Here is a 22,359-nt window from a genome sequence, read left to right as displayed (position 1 = left end):
TCAGGCAATCCACTCACCTCAGCTTCCCAAAGGCGCGGGATTACAGGCTGAGCCACCGAGCCCGGCTAGGCAAACTTTTTTTTAGTACAGGGGACTTTATTGATGGTACATGATGAGATGGGGCCCATATGTGGATATGTATAAAATGTATTTTTTCAGGGTGTCTGGCATGGACACTCTGAGGAGGGGAAATACTCAGTGTGGTTGACAACTGAGTGTGACAGGGACTCTCTAGAACTGAGGGCCTCTCTCTTCCTCTCATGTTCTCACTAGGTATGGAGGTCTAGGGCTCTTACTTCTTGGAGGCCACGGGGACCAAGGAGTCTACCATTCTGTTGCTGTAGCCAAATTCATTGTCATACCAGGAAATGAGCTTGACAAAATGGTCATTGAAGGCAATGCCAGTTCCAGCATTGAAGGTGGAACAGTGGGTGTCACTGTTAAAGTTGGAGGACAAAGCCTGGTGTTTGACTACCCCAGGATGCCCTTGAGGGGGTCCTTGGATGCCTGCTTCACCACTTTCTTAATGTCATCATATTTGGTGGGTTTCTCCAGATGGCAGGTCAGGTCCACTACAAATATACTGGGGGTGGGGACACAGAAGGCCATGCCTGTGAGTTTTCCATTCAGCATGGGGATGACCTTGCCCATAGTCTTGGTAGCACAGGTGAATGCAGGAATGATGTTCTGGAGGACCCTCGCGCCACAGCTTCCCAGAGGGCCCATCCATTGTCTTACAGCAAACTTTAAAAAAATAAATTATTGAAATTGAAGTAATAATTTGTGAGTATGGATCTAGGGGCTCACATGAGAGCAGAGGATTATGTCAACTATTAATACCAGAAACAAAATCAGGTGCTTAAATCTGAATCTTTAAAATTAAACCTAGGCCGAGCACAGTGGCTCATGGCTATAATTCCAGCACTTTGGGAGGCCAAGATGAGAGGACTACCTGAGCTCATGGGTTCATGACATGGGTAACTTGGTGAGAGCTCATCTCTATGATAAATAAAAAAATTAGCAGGGTGTGGTGGCACATACCTGTAGTTCCAGCTACTTGGAAGGCTGGATCGAGACTGCAGTGGCCGTGAGTGTGCCACTGCACTCCAGCCTGGGAAACAAAGTGAGACTCCAACTCAAAAAAATTAAATTAAATTAAATTAAATTAAATCTAGGTCCAAAGCTTAAGATGAACTAAGTAGGCTGGGCATGGTGGCTCATGCTTGTAATCTCAGTACTTTGGGAAGCTGAAGTGAGAGGACTACTTGAGCCCAAAAGTTTGAGACTAGACCAGACAACATAGTGAGATCCTGTCTTTGTGTATAAAAAAGATAAATTAAATATAACTTCATAATTAAAGATCACCAGATTCACAATGGGAAAAAAGAACAACCTCTGAGAGTCATCAGAAAGAATAAAAATTTTAGACTTTCATGGATTTGAAATATTTGAACTATTAGACATATAATGATAAATGATGCAAAATGAAATGATTTAAAGAATGATCAAATAGAGCCATGGAGATTAATAAGAAACAGAGACTATAAAAATTCAAAATAGAGCTTTTGGGAATATATTCTCTGAAATAAAATAGACACAAATTAGAAGAAAGACTGAGAAAAATTACTTTGAAGACAACACAGAGACACTAGGAGATTTAAAAATTATAAAAGAGGCTACAAATTGTGGAACACAGAATGAGCAGGTCTCCTAAATGTCTAATCAGAATTCAGTAGAAATGAGGAGAGGGCAGAAATATAGAAAGCACAACATATATAAAGCAGAGCAAATAAAAAGACGCCCACTCCCATACACATTATTGAAACTATATAACAGTGAAGACTAAGACAATCTAAAACTGATAAAGGGATGGGTCACCCTGAAAAGAATTACAGAGTGGCAAAGACCTCTAACAACAGTGATAAACCAGAGAAAACGAAATAATTTACTCATACATATATTTATGTAACCAATATTTAGTATCACTCCTCCACAGTGTTCTAGGCACCATAAATATACCAGGAAATAAGCCCAAATCCCTGTTCTCATGTGGCTACGATGAATACAATAAATCAATTACATGGAATGATATTGAAAATGTTAGGGTTACATCTTTAAATTGGGTATTAGGGATACATCTTTAAATTGCGTATTAAGGGAAGACCTTGCTAAGTTGTTTGTTGAAGAAAAACTTGAAGTTGGTGAGGAAATAAGCCACATAAACAGCGGAGGGAAGAACATTCTAGAAAGAAGAATCAGTAGGTGCAATGATCCTAAGGTATGAAGGTGGTGACTGAGCAGTTAAAGCAACTTCAAGAAGACTGGAACAGAGTAAGGGAAGAGAAGTAGATAAGGAACAACAAAAATTAAGTGGAGTGATTTTAAGCTTTTACCAAGTGAGATGGGGAGTCATGAGAGAGTTTTGGACATAGGAGTGACATAATATGACTTGCATTATAACAGGATCATTCTGGCTAGTATGTAGTGTGGCAAAGGTGGAAAGCAGAGAGAACTATTTTGAGGCTGTTGTGATAATGCAGGTAAGAGATAATGAGAGATTAGATTAGAATTGCAATGGAGGTGGTAAGAAACAGTTGTGCATGGATAGTTTTTGATGGTAGAAGTAACAAGATTTGCTATTAATTGAATTTGGTATAAAAGAGAAAGGAGGGACCAATGTTGACTCTGAGGTTTTTGGCTTGTTTAACTGAAAAGAAAATTTTTCATTAATTTAATTGGAAAATATTTGGGAGCAGATTTGGGAGGCAAGACCAAAATTTCAGCCTAGAGCATAAAGAGTTGGTGATAGAATTGCAGAAATCTTGACAAGAGAGTTAAATATTATAGTACAAAACTCAGAGGGATGGTTAGGCTAGAGATATAAATCTGGGAGTCATTAACATGCAAATGATTTTAAGGTCTTAACCCTAAAGGAGGTCATCAAAGTTCTGTCCATAATAAAGAAATTCAGAAGTTGAGTCCCAGGACATTGGGAGAAGAGAATGAGCCAGCATAAAAGATTGAGAATGAGGTGGGAACTCAAGAAAGCCTGAAGGGTCCTGCAAAAAAAGGGAAGAAAGTATTTGAAGAAGGAAATGATTAACAGTGTCAGTTATCCTTAAGAGAAGAATAAGATGATGACCAAAAATAGATGGACTTTGCAGTGTCACCAATGTCACTAATGACCTTGATATAATATTTTCAAGGTGCTGTAAGAAAATAAATGTCAAAATCCCAAACTGTGTAACTTGCACAACTATCTTCCACAAACAAGGATAAAACATTGACATTTTTGGATAAACAAAAAACAATCCAGTTTTCACTACAAATTTACACTAAAAGGATTTCTAAAGAATGACCTACAGGAAGAATAAAAGTAATAAAAAAGATCAATCTGAACTATGAGCAAGAAAACTGGCAAATATGTAATTAAATGTAAAGAACCATTAGCTATTTAATATATTCCTTCTACTAATAAAGTAAGATATGTATATTTATTTATTGTAGTTAGAACTAAAATACTGTTTGATGCCAATATTTTTATTAGAGTGGTGTCAAAATTTGTACTTTAGTTTCTTGGATTTTTCAAGATGGGGTTAAAGAAATTAAATTTGGGTTTTAAGTGTGCATGGTAAAATCACATGAGTAACTACTAAAAAGAGGATGAATAGGAAGTAGTTATCCCACCTCTGAAGAGTTAGAATAAAAGAACGAAAAAGAAGCACAGGAAATTAAATTTTAAAAAGGCAAGAGAGAGAGAATGAAGAGCAAAATTTTAAATGATGAAAAAATAATTTATATCAATAACCCTCATACATTTAATTGGGCTAGACACACTTCAAAAGATGGAGATTATTATCATTTCAGGCAATAATTTTAAAAATGTATACATGATGTTTATAAAAGGCTCACCTTATAAAGATATGGAGAAGTTGAAAATAAAATGATAGAAAACAGATATCAGGAAAATAACAACCAAAAGAAATTTGAAATAACTATATTAATTTTAGGCAAGGTAGTTTTTTACATGGAAACATTATCAGGGATAGTAATGTTGACTACACAATGATAAAATAGGTAACTGACCACGAAGATATAATTCTTAAATTATACATATCTAGCTAAAATTAAAACTTATATAGCATAGTTCTACAGGGAAACATTTTATATTCACCATCTTGTGAATTTTAACATTTATCAACCATTTTCTGGGCCAGGCAAACAGATGTCTCACTGTGGTTTTAATTTGCATTTCCCTGATTGTTACTAATGCTGAGCATTAAAAAAAATATACCTGATTCCTATTTGCATATCTTCTTTGGAAATAATGTCTTTGCAAGTCCTTTACTCATTTTTTAATTGAGTTATTTGTTTTATTACATTTGAGTTGTTTGAGTTCCTTATATATTTTGTATCTTATCCCCTTATCAGATATATGACTTACAAATATTTTTTCCCATTCCATAGGTTGTCTCTTCACTTTATTATTCCTTTTGCTGTACAGGTTTTCAGTTTGAAGTAATCTTATTTGTCCATTTTTGCTTTTGTTGTCTGTGTTTTTAGGGTTATATTAAAAAACTTACTGCCCAGACCAATGTCATAGAGGTGTACTATTATGTATAAAATTAAGCATATTCTTACCATGATACAACGATTGCACTCCTTAGTATTTACTCAAATGTATTGAAACTTTATGTCCATACAAAAACCCACACTCAGATGTTTAACACGGGTTTATTCAAAAGCGTTAAAACTTGGAAATAAACTAAGATGTCCTTCAATAGGTAACTGAGTAAATAAACTATGGTACATCCATGTGATGTAATATTATTCAGCAATCAAAAGAAATGGGCTATCATGTCACAAACAGACATGGAGGAACTTTAAATGCATATTACTAAATTGAATAAGTCAATTAGAAAAGAATACATACTGTAAGATCCTAAATATATGATAAACTGGAAAAGACAAAAGCATGGAGATAGTAAAAATATCAGTGGTTTCCAGGGTTTGAGGGAAGGAGTGATGAACAGGTTGAACACAAGAGATTTTTAGGGCAGTGAAACTATTCTGTATGATACTATAATGGTGGGTACACATTATTATACATTTGTCCAAACTTATTGAATTACCACATCAAGAGTAACCATAAAGCAACGATGGGTGATAATGTGGTGCCAATATTTTTTTTTTTTTTTTTTTTTTTTTTTTGTGAGTTGGAGTCTCACTCTGTTGCCAGACTGGAGAGCAGTGGCACGTTCTCGGCCACCCCGGCGCCGACCTGCTGGGCTCTGGTGATCCTTCCACCTCAGTCTTTCAAAGTAGCCGGAACGACAGGCACGCGCTACCATGCTCGGCTAATTTTTTTTTTTAATTTCGGAGACGAGGTCTCACCAAGTTGCTCAGGCTGGTCTCGAACCCTGGGGGTCAAGCAATCCACTCACTCTGGCCTCCCAAAGTGCTGGGATTACAGGCTGAGCTACCCAACCTGGCCTGATGTGTCAATCTTGGCTCATCTTTGTAACATATGTACCATACCACACTAGTGTGTGATATTTGAAGGTATACGTTCCACTGTTGTGAACCTATAATGGCACTAAAAAAATAACATCTATTAAAAAACAACAACAAAAGAAGGAAACAGTAAAAAAAAGAAAGATATGGGAAAATGCTAAGGGGGAAACAAGGACTGAAACTAGATGAAAATATTTTGAGTGGCTGTAGTTGACCAGGTTTAAAAGCCTAGAAGAAAGCCTGAAGAGAAGGGAGAGTCTGAATCAGGAAATGAGAAGAAATAATTGACTGAGTAACATATCCTGGAGGCAGGGTAAATTAGAGCTATGAGACTGGATATATTCTTGGGCAGGAAGGGGACATTATTCTTATTCTTTCAACACCTGCTGATTGTCTTCCTCCATTAAATAGTAGATTGCCATCTGCCTGTAGGGATAACAGAGATGAAGGATAGAACCTCAGGAATGAAGGGAAGGTTTAAAATAACCCACAGTAGATGCTGAGTCTGACAGTGGATTAGAAGGGAGACCCAGCTGTGGTCAGAGGCTTTGTGGCCATAGAGTTAAAATGCTTAACAGCTGAAGTGAATGACTAGAAAACTTAGAGGGGCACTCCGATTCAGTTATGTCAAATACAAACAGCATATAGATACGGAGCAAGAGAATTGATGATGTAGTCAAAGAAAGGCTTTTAAAGGAATTAGGAAAGGAAAAGAGGCAGAGGAATGAGCCAGCATCTAGGACTACATCTCAGCCCAACTTGGGTTCCATTCACCTGCTAATAGTATAACTAAATAAAATTTCATTTCGGATATTTTTCCTAAAGTGATGCTTAGTTTTCCTAAGTTACTGTACTCATATTATTTTAAGTGTTTGTTTGATATTGATTCACAGTGAATGTGTCCAAATTACTGGTTCTAGTTAATAAATAATGTTTATATTAAATTCATCTTGTACAATTTAAGATTTTATTTAACGAGTTTGAGTTACCTCTGAATGACTCTCTCTCTCTTTCTTTCCAACACACACACACACACACACACACACACACACCCTTCAGTATTTTTCTAACAATGCACAATGTAATTAAGTCCCCAAAATGATCTTCTATTTTGTGAGATAATTTATTATATTTTATTATTCATAAAAATAAAATTCAAAGATTTCATAGAAACTATACCATAAATAAGATACTTAGCTCTTACATATTTCAAGAACCACTTCAGGCATAAATATTGTGCTCCAAGACATAAAATGAGTTCAAAGCCCAATATAAGTCAGTGTACTATAAACTATATTCACAGTCCTAATGTACAACTTTCACTGTGTTATTACTGGGTTTTTGTGTGTGTCTGTGTGTGATAGTACACTGGTACTTTATTTCAGAGGAGCATTAGTGCTTAATGCCTATTCAGTCTAAAACTTAACATTCTAATCTCATTTTCAAGTCAATGACAATAGAGAATTGGAACAAGGGTGAGGAAACCAGGAAGTGGTGGGAGAAGGGCATTTTATGTAAAGGAAGGGGTTCTGAATGTTCTGAACCCAAAGTCCCACTGCACCCCTTATTAACTATGAGGACTTGACAAGTCATTTTATTTCTGAGTCATATTATTGCTGCCAATTATAGTATGAGATTCTGTAGCATAGCAGCTATATTTCTCAATAAAAAATAGTAAGCTGTCATTCACTTTAACTTTTAGTCTCTCAATCTAAGTAATCGTGTGTCTCTCCCTATTTTTGATGTATCGGCAAAAAACCTTTTGGTCTGAAAATTGGAGGGACAAGCCTTGAAATTTTGTTCACCACGAATAAAGCCTCTTGGAGATAGACTTATCCCACCTTCCTAGCTCTCAACCCATCTTAACTGATGCTTCTCTTAGCATAAAGGCTAGAGATGGAGGAAAAATTCAGTAAAAAATAAAAAATAAAATAAATAATAAAAATTAAAAAATTCAAAAGATTTCTCATTAGGGACTAGGAAATAGAGTAGTTCTCAGACTCATTTCATTTGAGTATTAGCAATTTTCTACAGTCTGACTTTGATTCCTTTGAGATAAAATTCCCTTGGAATTTGAGATAGAAAATGAATCTGTATCTTACATCATTTAGAGATAAGCCCTCAAAAGTTTCCAAAGAAAACAAAAAACTTTTAATAAATCCATGTGGTATTCATCTCCTTCAGGCTTATCTTGTGGGACTCATTTCTCTTTTCTTTGTCTTTTTTTTTAAGGAATTATGCTTCTCTGGTGTATGCAAGTGGGTTGGGAATAAGCATTGGGACTCATTAGAATAACTGAAGCTTCTGAGGAAATACTAAACCAAAGTTTTAAAAATAAATACTGGGTATTAGAGAGCACATTATTCTTTCATGCCTTCCTCCAATTATGATTTTAAATCCTGTTACAGCCTGATGTATTATTCAGAGTTAAAATTCATCATATCTTTCCCTTTTATTTAGTGAGCCTGAACTCTAATAAAAATGAAACCAGGTTGCATACTAGTTATTTCTGGGATTTTATGATGATGAATCTTTACCCGTGATAACATAAAAAAGAATGCTTTGGCTAAAGAGATAAATGTAAGAGATAATTAAACCATTATTACATTTATGAAAGAAGATTAAAAGCAAACTATACCAATAAATTAACATCCTGAAACATATTCACTTATTCAGCCAAAAAGGTATTATACAGCACTTCCTGCTACGTATCACTGTGTAACACTATCTCAGTGTTCTAGGCATGGGATGAAATGGTAAGGAAGAAAGATATAAGTTCCTGGCCTTCGCAGACTTATCATCTAGTCAGTATTTTTCAACCTTTTCAAAACTCTGATCCCTAAAATGTTTTTAATTATTCTGCAGGTACAGAGAAGATAACAATAATTAAAATTTTGAAATCTTTAGTATGAAAACAATAGATCTACTCAATATGTATTTCAAAAGACACATATTTTGTAGGAAAATCTTGCCAATCCTACTAATTAGTAACAACATCTTATGAGCACATATTTTACATATTCTGTTTAATTTTTTAACACATTATTATTGAATTATTTTCCTTATAAGGGTCTCTTTCCTGCTCTCATATATAATATCAAGTATATTAAATCTAAAATTGATATGTCAGCCATCCAACTGATAAGACTGCACATGAGAAAGAGAAATTAGGCTTGCAAGTTTGTTAGGCAAAGGAAGAAGAAGGAATGGACTATGCATTGTTGAGTAGAGTTTAGTCTTATCTAACGTAATTGTGATCCAAAACTCCACTTGTATTTGCCTGACTTTCATTCTCCCCTGTAAATATTTCATTCATTTCATACAATTTTAATAATCACCTCTATTAAGGTAATTTCCCCTATTTTTTTTGACTCTTCTTTTCCAACTCACCATGACCACCATCACTATTTCTAAAAACCCATCACCACCATAATCTTTAAATAAGTTTCTATGATGTGACAAATATTTTATGAGATTCTTTGAAAAAAGCACCATTTCTTCCTTGAGGAAGAATCATCTGATTCTTAAGAATCAGAGGGGAGATAAATTAAACACACAGGTAAATTCAATACTCTGTGTTAAGTTCTACATTGGAGTAAAAACACATGAAAGTACAGGGAAAAGAATCAACTTCTGTGTGAGAAAGCAATGAAGTCTTTTTGGTGAAGATGATATGTGAGTGGAGACCTAGTGAGGTAGGAGCATGTTTACTCAGAAGGGGAGCGGTCTTGATAGAGGGTGGTTGGTGGTGGTGAGCATTCTAGACTTGCATTTTAATGTGCCTGTTGGAATAAGTCAGAATACAAGTTGAGTTGTGTCCTCAATTTTTCACATTTACAATGGTGAATTCATCAACATTCCACCCCAAACTAGTTTCTGTTAGTATCTTCCCATTTATATGAATGAAAATGCTATTCGCCTAGTTTCAAGGTCCAAAAACATGTTCATTTTGTGTTTATTCCTCTTGTTCTGTGTCTCATATTTTCCACATTGTGTGAAATCTTGTGTCTCCCAAGTCACATTTGGCTTCATGATTACATGGGCCTTCTGCTGACCTCCTGTTCCAAGACTCTTCTGCTTTATGTGCTCTACTTCTGCGTTTATTTTTCTATAAAGGTGGCTTAATCATGTCGTTCTGCTGTTCAACATTCATTAATCACTCTTCATAGTATTAAGGTCCAATGATAAGAAAAGGATATTTAAGTCTTCAAAAATTGTTCTTAGTCGTATGAATTGATTTTCAGTTTTCCTGGCTTATACTCTTGACCTCAGTTCAAATGCGCCAATCATTCTTTCCCCAGTACATTTTGTGTTTTTCTGCTTCACCTCATACCGCTTTAGTTCTCAGAACTAATTTCTTCTGATAATTCCACTGGTCAAATTACAACTTCAAGACTTCTCTCTTCAAACTTTCCAATTTATTAGCCAATTTTTGTCTTAAGAAAAATATGTGTCTTTGTATAATTCTCAGTTCAGAGCATGGTAATGCCTACATAGGGGTTTGTACGTTATAGATTGGCACTTTAAAAAAGAACACCCGACACTTTAAAAGAATTTTGGGATGCTTTTTGGAGTTAGTTGCAGTGAAATAAGGTTCACTATATTTTGGTTTTGGAGGACTTAGCAAGAGTCACAACAGGGGTAATATTTGGAACATTGAGGCTTCAACTTATAAAAGTACGAGTGACAGTAACTTTCATCCAGTGAAATCAACAGAGGTCCTATTTATGAGATGCCGCTATAAGGAAACAACTCCTGACCTGCCTGAGCCTGATCTGCATGTGCCCATTTTTAAGGGCCTGTAGTACCTATACTCTCTTAGTCTCCAAATTTTTACCTTATTGTAAAACACTATAGATGATTGAGCCAGTGGAATACTATTTAATGTCTAGGGCATGGGTTAGAAGTGCCGAGGGAGTCAGGACACAGAAGTTTATATCCTCCACTGAATTGGGGACTAGGAAATCTCTAGTGTAGAGATACAATTTCATTCGAAGATAGTGTCTCTCAGGAGACACTGCGAGCATCTTAGCTCAAATGTCAAAGTTTTGGGAGAGGCTCTGCCTCTGGGTACTAATCAATTACTCAATATCTACAAATGATATAAAATCTTATGTGCTGAATCACTAGGCTATTCTTCTGATTCTAAAGATGACAATTCCTTCTGCTGCAACTGAAGTGAACTTCTTAAGAAGGCCAATGAAATGGATCTCTTAGTTCTGGAGGAGTCCCAGGACCATTCAGTGGAGGAAGTCTGTACTCTGATACCCTCATCACTTTAGGCAGCTAAGGAATCTGTGGCAGGACTCTTCTAATTCATATTATTGAAAATTTTCCACCCAAAACATTTGTGGAAGAGAGAAAATAAGGACCAGAATTAGGTTCTCAAGAAGAAAAATCTGTGAGCATCCTAATTTAATACCTCTTTGAAAAATTATTTCATCTTTTCAACCTCATAGCCAATGGAGCCAAGCTTTTATCAGAACCATCTGTCTTTTTACTAGAAACACCTCTAAGTGTTAGGGTCTTCTTATGTTAGGATATAGAAGCAGGGAACACGGGCAATACAGAGAGAAAATGGAGTCACTGTGTGTCAAACAGATTTTTCGTCCCTTGAGGCTTTCTTTGGCAAGAGGATCTAAACTTTATAGCTACTTGATATTGAGAAAGGTCCATTTCCTATGCTAAAATATTATCTAGCAATCTTTGAAATCAGGAGAGCAGTCATTTTTGTGGAGTCCAGACTGATATGGAAAGAGCACAGACAAAGACACTAAAAAGCAGAAACAAGGATCACACACAAGCAATATCCAAAGGGTCATTTTGATTTGACTTTAATTCCACGACTACTAACACATATGTATTGAGTGCCTGGTATGTGTCAGAACCATACTCTGTAGAATGGATATGCAATGAATAAGGCAGAGAAGGTCTTCATAAATAAAATTAGTCTAGTAGGAGAGAAGGACTAACTAATTGGTTACATCAAGGTCATTCTTTTTCATCAATCATTAGTGAGTCTTACTTACCTTATCTCTCATTCCATTTATAAGTCTCTGACAATTCCCGAAACCTCATTCATTCCTATTATCTACTCTACTTATAACTCCCCTTCTATGAATTTCTTTATAAATCTCACCTTAACCTGGGTTTATTTCCTATACTAAGGAATGAAGATTGTTTAGTTTTTCCTCATCCCTTGCTCCACCCTGTAATCTTATTCTACCTCTAATACTTGCCACATTTCACATTTTCACCCTTCCTTACCCTGTCCATCTTCCTGACTTTTATTGCACCTTTACCCATTCTTAAACTCTTCTACCATTTCTTCTGCACCTCTGAACATTATCCCAAACACTGAGCTTCACTCTTTTCTTCACTTTATCTATTGATTTGACTACACTGTTGGCCTTATCTCCATATTTAGACCTCATTCCATAAATCACATCCCCACCAAACTTACTCCATCCTTGACCCTCACTTCTTTTCTGATTTCACCTGTGTTCTCACAAAGCACGGACCCTTACTCATCCTGAGACACTGACTCACACCATCTCTGATGTCCACTCATCCCTGAGTGAAAGCTAGGGATTGGATGAGGTTCACTGACGTGAAACAACACATGGTAAAAGAATAAAAAATAAAATAGGCAGAAAGCTCAGTATTTTATAATCATGAAACAGATGTATATGTCAAGATATTAACTATTAAAAGTGTTTTGCCAGATTATCATGTACTTCATGTTTTCTCACCCTTGTATCTTAACACTGCCAGAACCTACTGTAGGCTCCAGCTGTACTAGCCTTCTTTCTTAAGGCAACCTGGAACAAGTCTCTGACACTAAAGAGCTTCTTTAGAGACCTCTTTCCTAACCCCTAAAATCTTTTTTTTTCCCCTAATATACATAATATATCTTACTTTTATAGCTTTGCTTCATGTCTTCCCCTTCTTTGTAAGTCTCTTGTTTTTTCATCTTGAGTTGCCGGGAAAAAAAAATTATGGAAATTTCTCATAAGTAAGGCTGTGTAAAATTCCTCAGTGGAAAAAAATAACAAAAAAGGCAAACAATACACTATAAATGGGAAGAATTATATAAAACAATTAGGAACATTAGAACCCCAACAGCTTTTTTTAGAATATTAATCTATAAAAGACAGTTGTGGAGTAAGGAGGGGATATTTATCGCCTTCTCCTTCCTTGTTTCCTTCCATGTGGAGGAACTTTAGTGTAATCAACCAGCCCTTCTGTAGCCCCTGTCTGACTGAGGATAACTTTTCCCATCTTCTCCCTTTTCTTTTAGAACACTAGCCTGCCTACAGGTAGCATGTGCTCCATTTTGATTCTCTATCCTGAACATCAGATCCTCCCACTGTAGGGAGAGGTGAACCTGGCAACGAGATCAGTAGCTGTTCAGTCATGCAGGAGAAAATATTAGCAAGTCTATTTATTTTGAAATATGTAGCTGGGTGCGGTGGCTCATGCTGTAATCCCAGCACTTTGGGAGGCAGAGGCAAGAGTACTGCCTGAGCTCAGGGGTTCGAGACCAGCCTCGGCAACTTGGCGAGACCTTGTCTCTACAATAAATTTAAAAATTAGCTGAGTGTGGTGGTGCACACCTATAGCTCCAGTTCAGGAAGGCTGCGGCGGAAAGATTGCCTGAGCCCAGCAGGTTGAAGCCGCAGTGACTGTGAGTGTGTACTACCCTCCAGCCTGGGCGACAGAGTGAGACTCTGATTAAAAAAACAAAAACAAAAATAAAAATCAAAGAGAAAAATATGTTAGTGTCCTCACCACCAAACTTATGTGTTAAGAGGTGACATTTTTGTCCCTAATATATCTTATTTCTCAGCAGTTCAGAACTCAGTGGAGAAGAGTGACATTATGCTCCATGTTCTTAGACTTCTACTGTAGAATAAAAAACATTTGTTTAAAATAATTTAAAAACAAAAAGATAAATCAGCCGGGCGTGGCAGCACATGCCTGTAATTCCGGCTACTGGGAAGGCTGAGGCGGAAGGATGGCCAGAGCCCAGCAGGTCGAGGCTGCGGTGGCCGGGAGCGGCCACTGCACTCCAGTCTGGGTGACAGAGTGAAACTCCGACTCAAAAAAAATAAAAAAATAAAAAAGATAATGAAACTAAAAATACTAACACGAATCTCTATGTCACTATAAATAGGTGGCGTACAGATTTGAATTAGAACTAAATGCAAATTCTAGAAAGAAATATGTAATCATTGACATTTTAAAAAGTGAATAGATACTTGAAAAAATAATTGATAAATAGAAGATAGATCTGAGCAAAATATTCGACAGAAGATAAAAATAGACACTATGAAAGAGAGCCTAAATGACACTAAAGAGACAAATCTTATATATACCCAGAAATCTCCTGAAAAAGCTCAAGAAATAGAATTGAGAAGAGGCCATACCTAAATGTATAATGACAGAAAATGACTTAGAATAAAAAAAAAACACTCAAATTCTTACACACACAATAAATAAAACTAAATAAACACCCAGAAATGTTTATTTAGAGAATAAGAATAGTGTGGGAGAGGTGGAGAGAGATTAACTACCTACATAAAAAGGGAAAAAAAAATATATATATATATTTTTTTGAGTTGGAGTCTCACTCTGTCGCCCAGACTGGAGTGCAGTGGTGGCTCCCGACCACCGCAGCCTCCACCTGCTGGGCTCTGGTGATCCTTCCGCCTCAGCCTTCCAAGTAGCTGGAGCTACAGGCACGCGCTACCACGCCTGTCTAATTTTTTTTTTTTTTATTATGATTTTGTGGGGTACGGTTAAGGGTTAGGTGTACAATTACGTTTCATTCAGGCACCCTGTTGATAAGAAGTGTTTCCCCATCCCCAGACAGATATTTGCGACTATTAATCCCATCCCCCTCCCCCCCCATAGTTTCCCAGTACCGTCAGTCATTTTTATTTTGTTTTTATTTTTTTTTGAGTTGGAGTCTCACTCTGTCGCCCAGACAGTGCAGTGGCTGCTCCCGGCCACCGCAGCCTCGACCTGCTGGGCTCCGGCCATCCTTCCGCCTCAGCCTTCCAAGTAGCTGGAAACTACAGGCGCATGCTACCACGCCCGGCTAATTTTTTGATTTATTGTAGAGATGAGGTCTCGCTCAGTCATTTTCTTATAGTATTACATTGGATGTTCAAGGTCCATTATATGAGTGAGAACATGTGATACTCGGATCTTTGTTTCTGTGAGAGGTCACTCAGTATTATAGACTCTAGTTCCATCCAGGTTGCTGCGAAATTCATGATTTTGTTCTTTTTTATGGCTGCGTAGTATTCCATCGTGTATATGTACCACATTTTTTTAATCCAATCCTCTTTTGATGGGCAGCATGGTTGTTTCCAGGTTCTTGCTATTGTGAACAACGCTGTGATAAACATACGTGTGCAGGTTTTTTTTTATAGAGTGATTTGAGGTCTTCAGGGTATATTCCCAGTAGGGGGATTGCGGGGTCATATGGAAGGTCGATTTTTAGAGCTTTTAGGATCGCCACACTGCTTTCCACAGAGGTTGCACTGGTTTACACTCCCACCAACAGTGTAGAAGTGTCCCCTTTTCACCACACCCTCTCCAGCAGCTGTTATTTTTTGAGTTGTTGATAATTGCCATTCTGACTGGAGTTAGGTGGTATCTCAGTGTGGTTTCGATTTGCATCTCCCTGATGATTAGTGAGGTTGAGCATTTCTTCATGTGTTTGTTGGCTGCTCGGATGTCTTCTTTTGTGAAGTGTCTGTTCATATCTTTTGCCCATTTTATAATGGGGTTGTTTGTTTTTTTTCTTTTCAGCACGTTTGAGTTCCTTGTAGATCCAGGATGTTAAGCCTTTGTCAGACCTGGAGTTGGCAAATACTTTTCCCAGTCTGTAGGCTGTCTCCCTGCTCTCTTGATGGTTTCTTTGGCTTTGCAGTCGGCTAATTTTTTATTTATTGTGGAGATGAGATCTCGCCAAGTTGCCCAGGTGGGTCTTGAACCCACGGGCTCCCAAAGCGCAGGATTACAGGCTGAGCCACCGAGCCCAGCTGAGAAAAATAATTAGTGATGATAAATTTCTCAGTAGCAAAAATAGAGTTCACAAGTAGTGGAATAATATATTTCCAATATGAGAAAAAATGTGCAGTCAAGCTTTCATTTATGAGTCATAGTAAAATAAGGACGGTTTCAGGCAAAGACGGGGGTATTTTTACCACTACCATATTTTCTGTTTCTCATTGAAAGTACAATCAATAGGTGGACTTTGGAATGGTAGATATGGAGTCAGAGATAAATGGATAAGATACAAAAAGCCCCAGTGTGGGAATAAATTGTTGAACATGTTGGTAGATATAAATAGGCATTGACTGTAAGTAAAAAATGATAATAATAACAGCAATGAGAGTATTTTTAAAAATGACATTAACTTATCAAACAACAATCTTATGTAAAAGGAGGAGGATTAGAGTTAAAATAGTTTATGATCTTTTAACTGTTTGAGAGGAACATGTGTATGTAGGTTATTTTAGACATTGTTAATTCAAGTATACATGCTAAAATGTGAGAGTAACTGCCAAAGGAGTAGAAATAAAATATGTAATTTTCAAATGAGAAGTGAAAAACTTGAATAGACAAATATGTTTAATGCAACCAAAAAAGGAGGGGAAAGAACAGAACAGAAGAAGCATAATAAATAGAAAAACAATAATAGTAGAAATCAATCCAAATATATAAGTAAAAACAATAGATGTAAATAAAATAAGCCAATTATTTAAAAGGGTGAGACTTTCAGATTAGAGGTGATCAAAATGTACACAATTCTCAAGTCTTATCCCGATACAGTTATGCACTGTTTAGAAGGGACTACTGCAAATTTGAAGAATAAAAGTAAAATAATGAAAATGAAATACTAGGCAAAAATCTACTGGGAACTGGCATAATTAAATTAATACAAAGAAAAATATACTTTAAATATGATCATTGGAGATTAATAAATCAACATACAACAGTACAAATAATGGGATATAACAGTTTAAAATGTGTATACACACCAATATAACCTCAAAATATATCATATAAAATATGACAGAATTTTGAGAAATCAACAAATCCAGAAGCATAGAACGAGATTTTTATATGCTTCTTAATTTTTTATAGGTCAAGCAAAGCAAAATTGAGCAATAAAATTAATATGCTAGAACTGTAGATAGTACACATAGTTCTTTGCATTCAACAACAAAATATACATTGTGTTTTTAGAACATATAGAAAACATTTCAAAATTGCAAATGGACTCATCTTTAGATTTGATCTCAACAAATGCAAAAAAGCCAATATCAAGAAGGCCACATTTTCTGTCTAACGTGAATTAAAATTAGAAAGAAACAACAACAACAAAAAGATATTTACCACTCTCACATTTGAAATTTTATAAAACACTTCCCAATATTTCACACGGTAAGAAAAAGTTCAAAATGAAAATGGTTGTAGAACAATTAAAACGCACATACCAAAGTTTACGAGATACATTTGGAGTAGTCGTTAGAAAAAAATTTTGGCCTTTAATTAAATTTGTTTTAAAAAGGAAAGCATTTTGAAATTAATGTGCTAAGGTTAGAATGTAAACTCAAAGAATAATAATACTTTAAGAGTATTATAGTATTAATTATTAATATAATACATAGTAATATAATTCAATAATAAATATTAGAAAAGAGAATAATAAGAAATGAGAAAGAAGAACAACAAAATAAAAGGCTAGTTATTAAAATGACTAATAAAATAGAAAAAATTCTGGCAAATCAATTAAGCAATAATTAAAAAGAATCAAATAAATATTAAGAATAGAAAATGGAGACACAAAACATCACAAACAACAAAATACATCCTGAGAATACCCTAAATAATCTTATGTAAGAAATTTGAAAACTTAGATGCAATAAGCAACTTATCAAAAACTAATGTATATATGATCTGAATAAACCTATAGTTAAATCAATAAATCACAATAAATCAAATCAATAGTTTGCAATTTCTATCTCCTTAAAAATTCTTGAGATGGTTTTACCTGTAAATTCTAGCAAAACTACAAAAATAAATTATCTCTAATTTATGTAAATACTTTCATGGACCAGATATGGAAGGATAGTTCTTTCTAATTGTTAACATAGCATTTATATCTCAAGCAACAAAGACAGCATGAGAAAGGAATATCCATAAAGCAATCTCAACATGTTTTGAAGGGTCAGTGATTCATTTTCATTGTTATGTTACAGAAATACTTAAATTATCTGCCATTATGTTACCATGTAGAAAACTGTGATTTAAACAGGTCAACTACACAAATGAAAATATAAAAGTCATTTTTATAGGAAAGTATATTTTAATTGGATTTGTTTCAAAAACAACTGTATTGAGACCCTATGTTCTCTAACTGATTTTATACAGAAAGCAGGACTATTAAATAGGAAAGACGGAGAAGTTTTCCCAGACAGCAAATGCTCTTTGGGGCTGTCTGAGAGCAACTAAAGTAAAGATTCAGACCAAAAAAAAAAAAAAAAGTTAAGATAAATAATGATTGGCAAAACACTTGGAAAATCTTGAAGTGTTATAGAAGGACAAAGTATCCTTCATTATTTATTTTAACTAACAGAGGTTGATTTCTTGGGTGACGAAATAGTTTTGAGTTCATATGAATTCTAGTTTGTTTTTTCATTCATTGCATATTGCACACAGAGCCAAATCTTGAGAGATTTTGTAGACCTTTGGGAATTAGTTGTATATTTCTAAGCCTGATCTCAACGTTTTCAATTAATGCTAGGATTCCAGTTTTTGAAGGTAAATGTTTGAAGGTAAGTGGGAATCAATTTCTCATCGGGTCATATATGTACTACATGATGTTTGGATTGGTTCTATGGAAATACACCAATTAATAATTGCTTCCTTAAGATATTAGATTAATAATAGAAATCTGCTATATCACAGTTAATATGAACCAAGCTTTTTATTTTGTATTCTCTATTGATTCATTTAATTCTTTTAAAAAATCCTATGAGATAAATTTTACAGCTGAGGATATTAAGTCATAGGAAATATATAATTTGTGCAGAGTCACAAAATCAGAAAGTGGCAAGACCAAGAGTTGATGCATTATAAGTAGATGAACCCTAGAGTGGCATTAAAACTCTTATCACTGTACTATTGTATTCATTTAATTTTTGATGTTGCATTCACGTATTTTTTTTTTTAAATGGCTGTAAAAATGTAGGTGCACGTAAGGCCAACTGTTCTGAAAATTTCTCCTGGAAAAAAATTAATCCTGAATTTCACATATACAGATGGCCCCTGATTTATAACAATTTGGCTTACAATTTTTGAACTTTAGGATAGGTTTATTAGGTCATAACCCTATTATAAGTCAAAGAACATCTATATTTTAGATGGTTCCACTTAAGATTTAGACTTTACAGCTGGGTTCGGTGGCTCAGCCTTAATCCCGCACCTTGGGAGGCTGAGGTGAGTGGATTGCCTGAGCCCGCAGGTTCGAGACCGCCTGGGCAACTTGGTGAGCTCTCATCTCCACAATAAGTCAAAAATCAGCCGGGCGTGGTAGCGCACACCTGTAGATCCGGCTACTTGGAAGGCTGAAGTGGAAGGTTCACTGGAGCCCAACAGGTCCAGGCTGTGGTGGCTGGGAGCCGCCACTGCACTCCAGTCTGGGCGACGTAGTGAGACTCTAACGCAAAAAAAAAAAAAAAAAAAAGGTTTAGACTTTATAATGGGTATAATGGGGGCATTAAATGCATATTTGACTTATAATGTTAGGGAGGACCCCAAAAAACCTGGAATTAGCTTTTGGAGGGTGGACACCTTGTAGTACAGGCATCCCCCACTAGGTAAGTGTTCTAGGAAGCCATCAACATCAGTGTGCCAACTAGCATTGCTGTGAGAGACTGCGTTCGGCTTCAGTGAATTTTTTTTTTTTTTTTTTTTTTGAGATTCTTCCAATATTTTTGCCCAATTCATGATGGATGATTTATACAAAAAACCTGCCATAATGCACTGAGGGTTCAGCAGTTTTTGACCTCAAAAGACATGAATCCTGTGCCCCAGCCTTTCTATTCACCCGATCTGGTCCCGAGCAGTTTTGTTGTTGTTTCCCCAATGAAAATAGTCCTTAAAGGAAAATGTTTTGCTGACGTGAATGTGGAAGAGATGAAACAAAAAATGGCAAAAGCACTAAAATATATCAAAATTAACAGGTTCAAAAACCAATTTGAGCAGTGAAAAAAGCATCTCAATTGGTGTTTTGCATAAAATAAAAAGTACTTTGAAGGTGACTGAAGTTTAAACATGTCAGAATAAATACACAATTTTTTGGTAAGTAAATTCAGGGTTTTTTGGGGTCCCTCCTCATATTTTCAATTTATGATGGTTTTTTCGGGACCCCAGAGTAAACCAAGGGTCATCTATATTTATTAGCTTATTTTCTGTCTGAATGTACCCTAAATAACTTAATTTCTTTGATTCAATTTTCCATTATTCCATTTTAGTTTTAGTATTTTTTTCAGAACCACTAATGAGCCAAGCAAATGTTGTAGAACCCAACATTTTAATGTCCTGCTGTCCTGAAATCTGTTTCATTGGCTTACTTAGAAGACTTTCATTTTGCAGATGGCTTCTTAGTTAAATTATGTCCAATCAAAGGCACAATTGGCAATTGTTTTGCTAAATTGGCAAATGTAAGTTGTGACTGAGTTCTTAATCATTGCTGTCAAGGTTTAAAAAATTGTTAAGAATATTTTAGATGTGGAAAGGTCAACATGCTTGGTTATGTGAACATTTCATGATCTCATCCTCCTGTTGCTCTTGTCTGAGCAGTTTACTGTAACACATGTTCCTGATAGAGCAGGAACAGAGTTGGCATAATTGCTAATACACTACCTTCTTATATATAAATCATAATGTCCTGTTAGTCATAGCCTCTAATATGTGCCCAAGTTTTTACAACTCTCCCAAAGTAACTATAGGAATCCCAAGCATCACTTGACCTCTATGCTTCTTAAACTATAACTTTTGAATTTTTTATTTTTCTAGTTAAAAGAGAGTACTCCTCCTGAAAACAGCCAGGAACAAGCATGGCTTTTCTCTTAATAATCTTGAGCAATGCATACACTCACCTGCTTTTTGATTCATGCCCTCAGGAAAGGGGCCTGTTGCTTTGAGAATCCTTGGAGTCAATCAGACAGCAAACTCATAAAGCATTTTATAAATGTATTATAAAATAGTGACCTACAGGTACTTAATGGTTTAAAGTTTACAAAGCTCTGTACAGATCTTTTTATCTTCACAGCTACTCTTTTTATAGGTGTGGAAATAAAGACTCAGAGGTGAATTACTTGCTCTAGTCACACAGACATTACACCGAGTAGTGGGATCATGCTAGCTTTTACCCCATTCTTCTGACTTTAAATAGGAAGACCATGTATGTAATTATATAACCAAGGTAGGTAAGGTTTAATATTAACAAAGATTTTGTTCTGATTAATGTTATATAGATGTTTTATAACATTTGCTTTGGAGAGTAATAAACAAAAGAATATTAACAGCATTTGCATCTCATGAAAAATTAGACCTTATTCTCTGCCCGGAAGTGGTCCTTAGGAGTCCTATTTTCCTGGCAAAAACACCTGCTTTATTAGAGTCCAAAAGAAGCTTCATTCCCAATGTTATTTGAGATTTGGATGTCTAACCAATTGTATCTTTATTTTTATTACAAGATAGAAATGAGAAGAACACTAGAATTTCTTTAATACCTATAGCTTTATATTCTATAGCCTACAACAGATTAGTTTAGGTAAATTTTTATTAAATGCCATCTTTCTAGTGGGAGAAAATGATAGATCAATACCTTCCCTCAAAGTAGAAGTTTGTAAGAAAGATTGTGTTAAATTTGTATATCTATGTTATACAAAAGAAATAAAATTTCATAATTTGACTTTTTAAATTCTAGTTAGACGCACATATACACAAATAAATTTTAAATTAAATCCTGGATATTTTATGGATAACTTCATGAAGAATCTGCTGAGCAGTATTCTTATGTTTTGGAATAGGTGATGATGCAAAAAAAAAAAAAAGCTACTTTTCTTGATATGCATTTATGCTTCTCAAGGAAAAGAGCTGGCACTTTTCTGTCTTATACCAGGACTATGTGATAAAGCTTTAAAAGCAGTAAATTTGTAAGTCACCAACGATGGGGGAGAAACATTGAGAGAGAAGCAAATTAGTCTCTTACTTTCTGTCCATGGAGAAGTATATCATGTATATAAATAAAGTTGCTCACTTTTATTTTCATCTGGTATAATATCATTTCATTTTTCAGTGAAATCTCACATATGTAAATACTAAATTATTTTTTCTTAACTTTAAACTGCTTTGTTTATTGAATTACTTTGATAGAAAATTTAAATATTGCATTTCACATTCCTTTGCCTTTTTGATTTGAAGATAGTGAAAACAAATGCTCTTTTGATAATTCAGAACAATCATTTTTATACACATGAACTATTCTGAGGATTTTTTACTGCCTTCATTCTGGTCTCTTCAGGTATGTTAACATTATTTGTAAGAAAAAGAATGACATGATGTTAAGTGAGGACCAACATGAACTGATACATGAATAAACTTTCATAAGTGGATGTTGTGACATTTATATTAATTTTTAAAAGATTTTGTTCGCATTCAGGTTTTTGATAATGCTGAGATTTTAAGTGACTAGATAAATACCTCCAGATGAGCAAATTATTACTGCATATCTATTACTTTCCTCAATCTATT

The 22,359-nt window shown here is 35.3% G+C and overlaps 1 pseudogene; it reads right to left on the bottom strand.

Moving 5' to 3' along the window:
• Nucleotides 1–292: 292 nt before the first annotated feature.
• LOC103267477 lies at nt 293–20,715 on the bottom strand (annotated as a pseudogene).
• Between the last annotated feature and the right edge of the window lie 1,644 nt (nt 20,716–22,359).

This window comes from Carlito syrichta, unplaced genomic scaffold (genome assembly GCF_000164805.1).
Source record: "Carlito syrichta isolate Samal-C Ts95f unplaced genomic scaffold, Tarsius_syrichta-2.0.1 Scaffold308144, whole genome shotgun sequence".
Taxonomy (NCBI): domain Eukaryota; kingdom Metazoa; phylum Chordata; class Mammalia; order Primates; family Tarsiidae; genus Carlito; species Carlito syrichta.
Note: the sequence above shows the minus strand (reverse complement) of the source record. Positions and strands in the feature narration are given on the sequence as shown.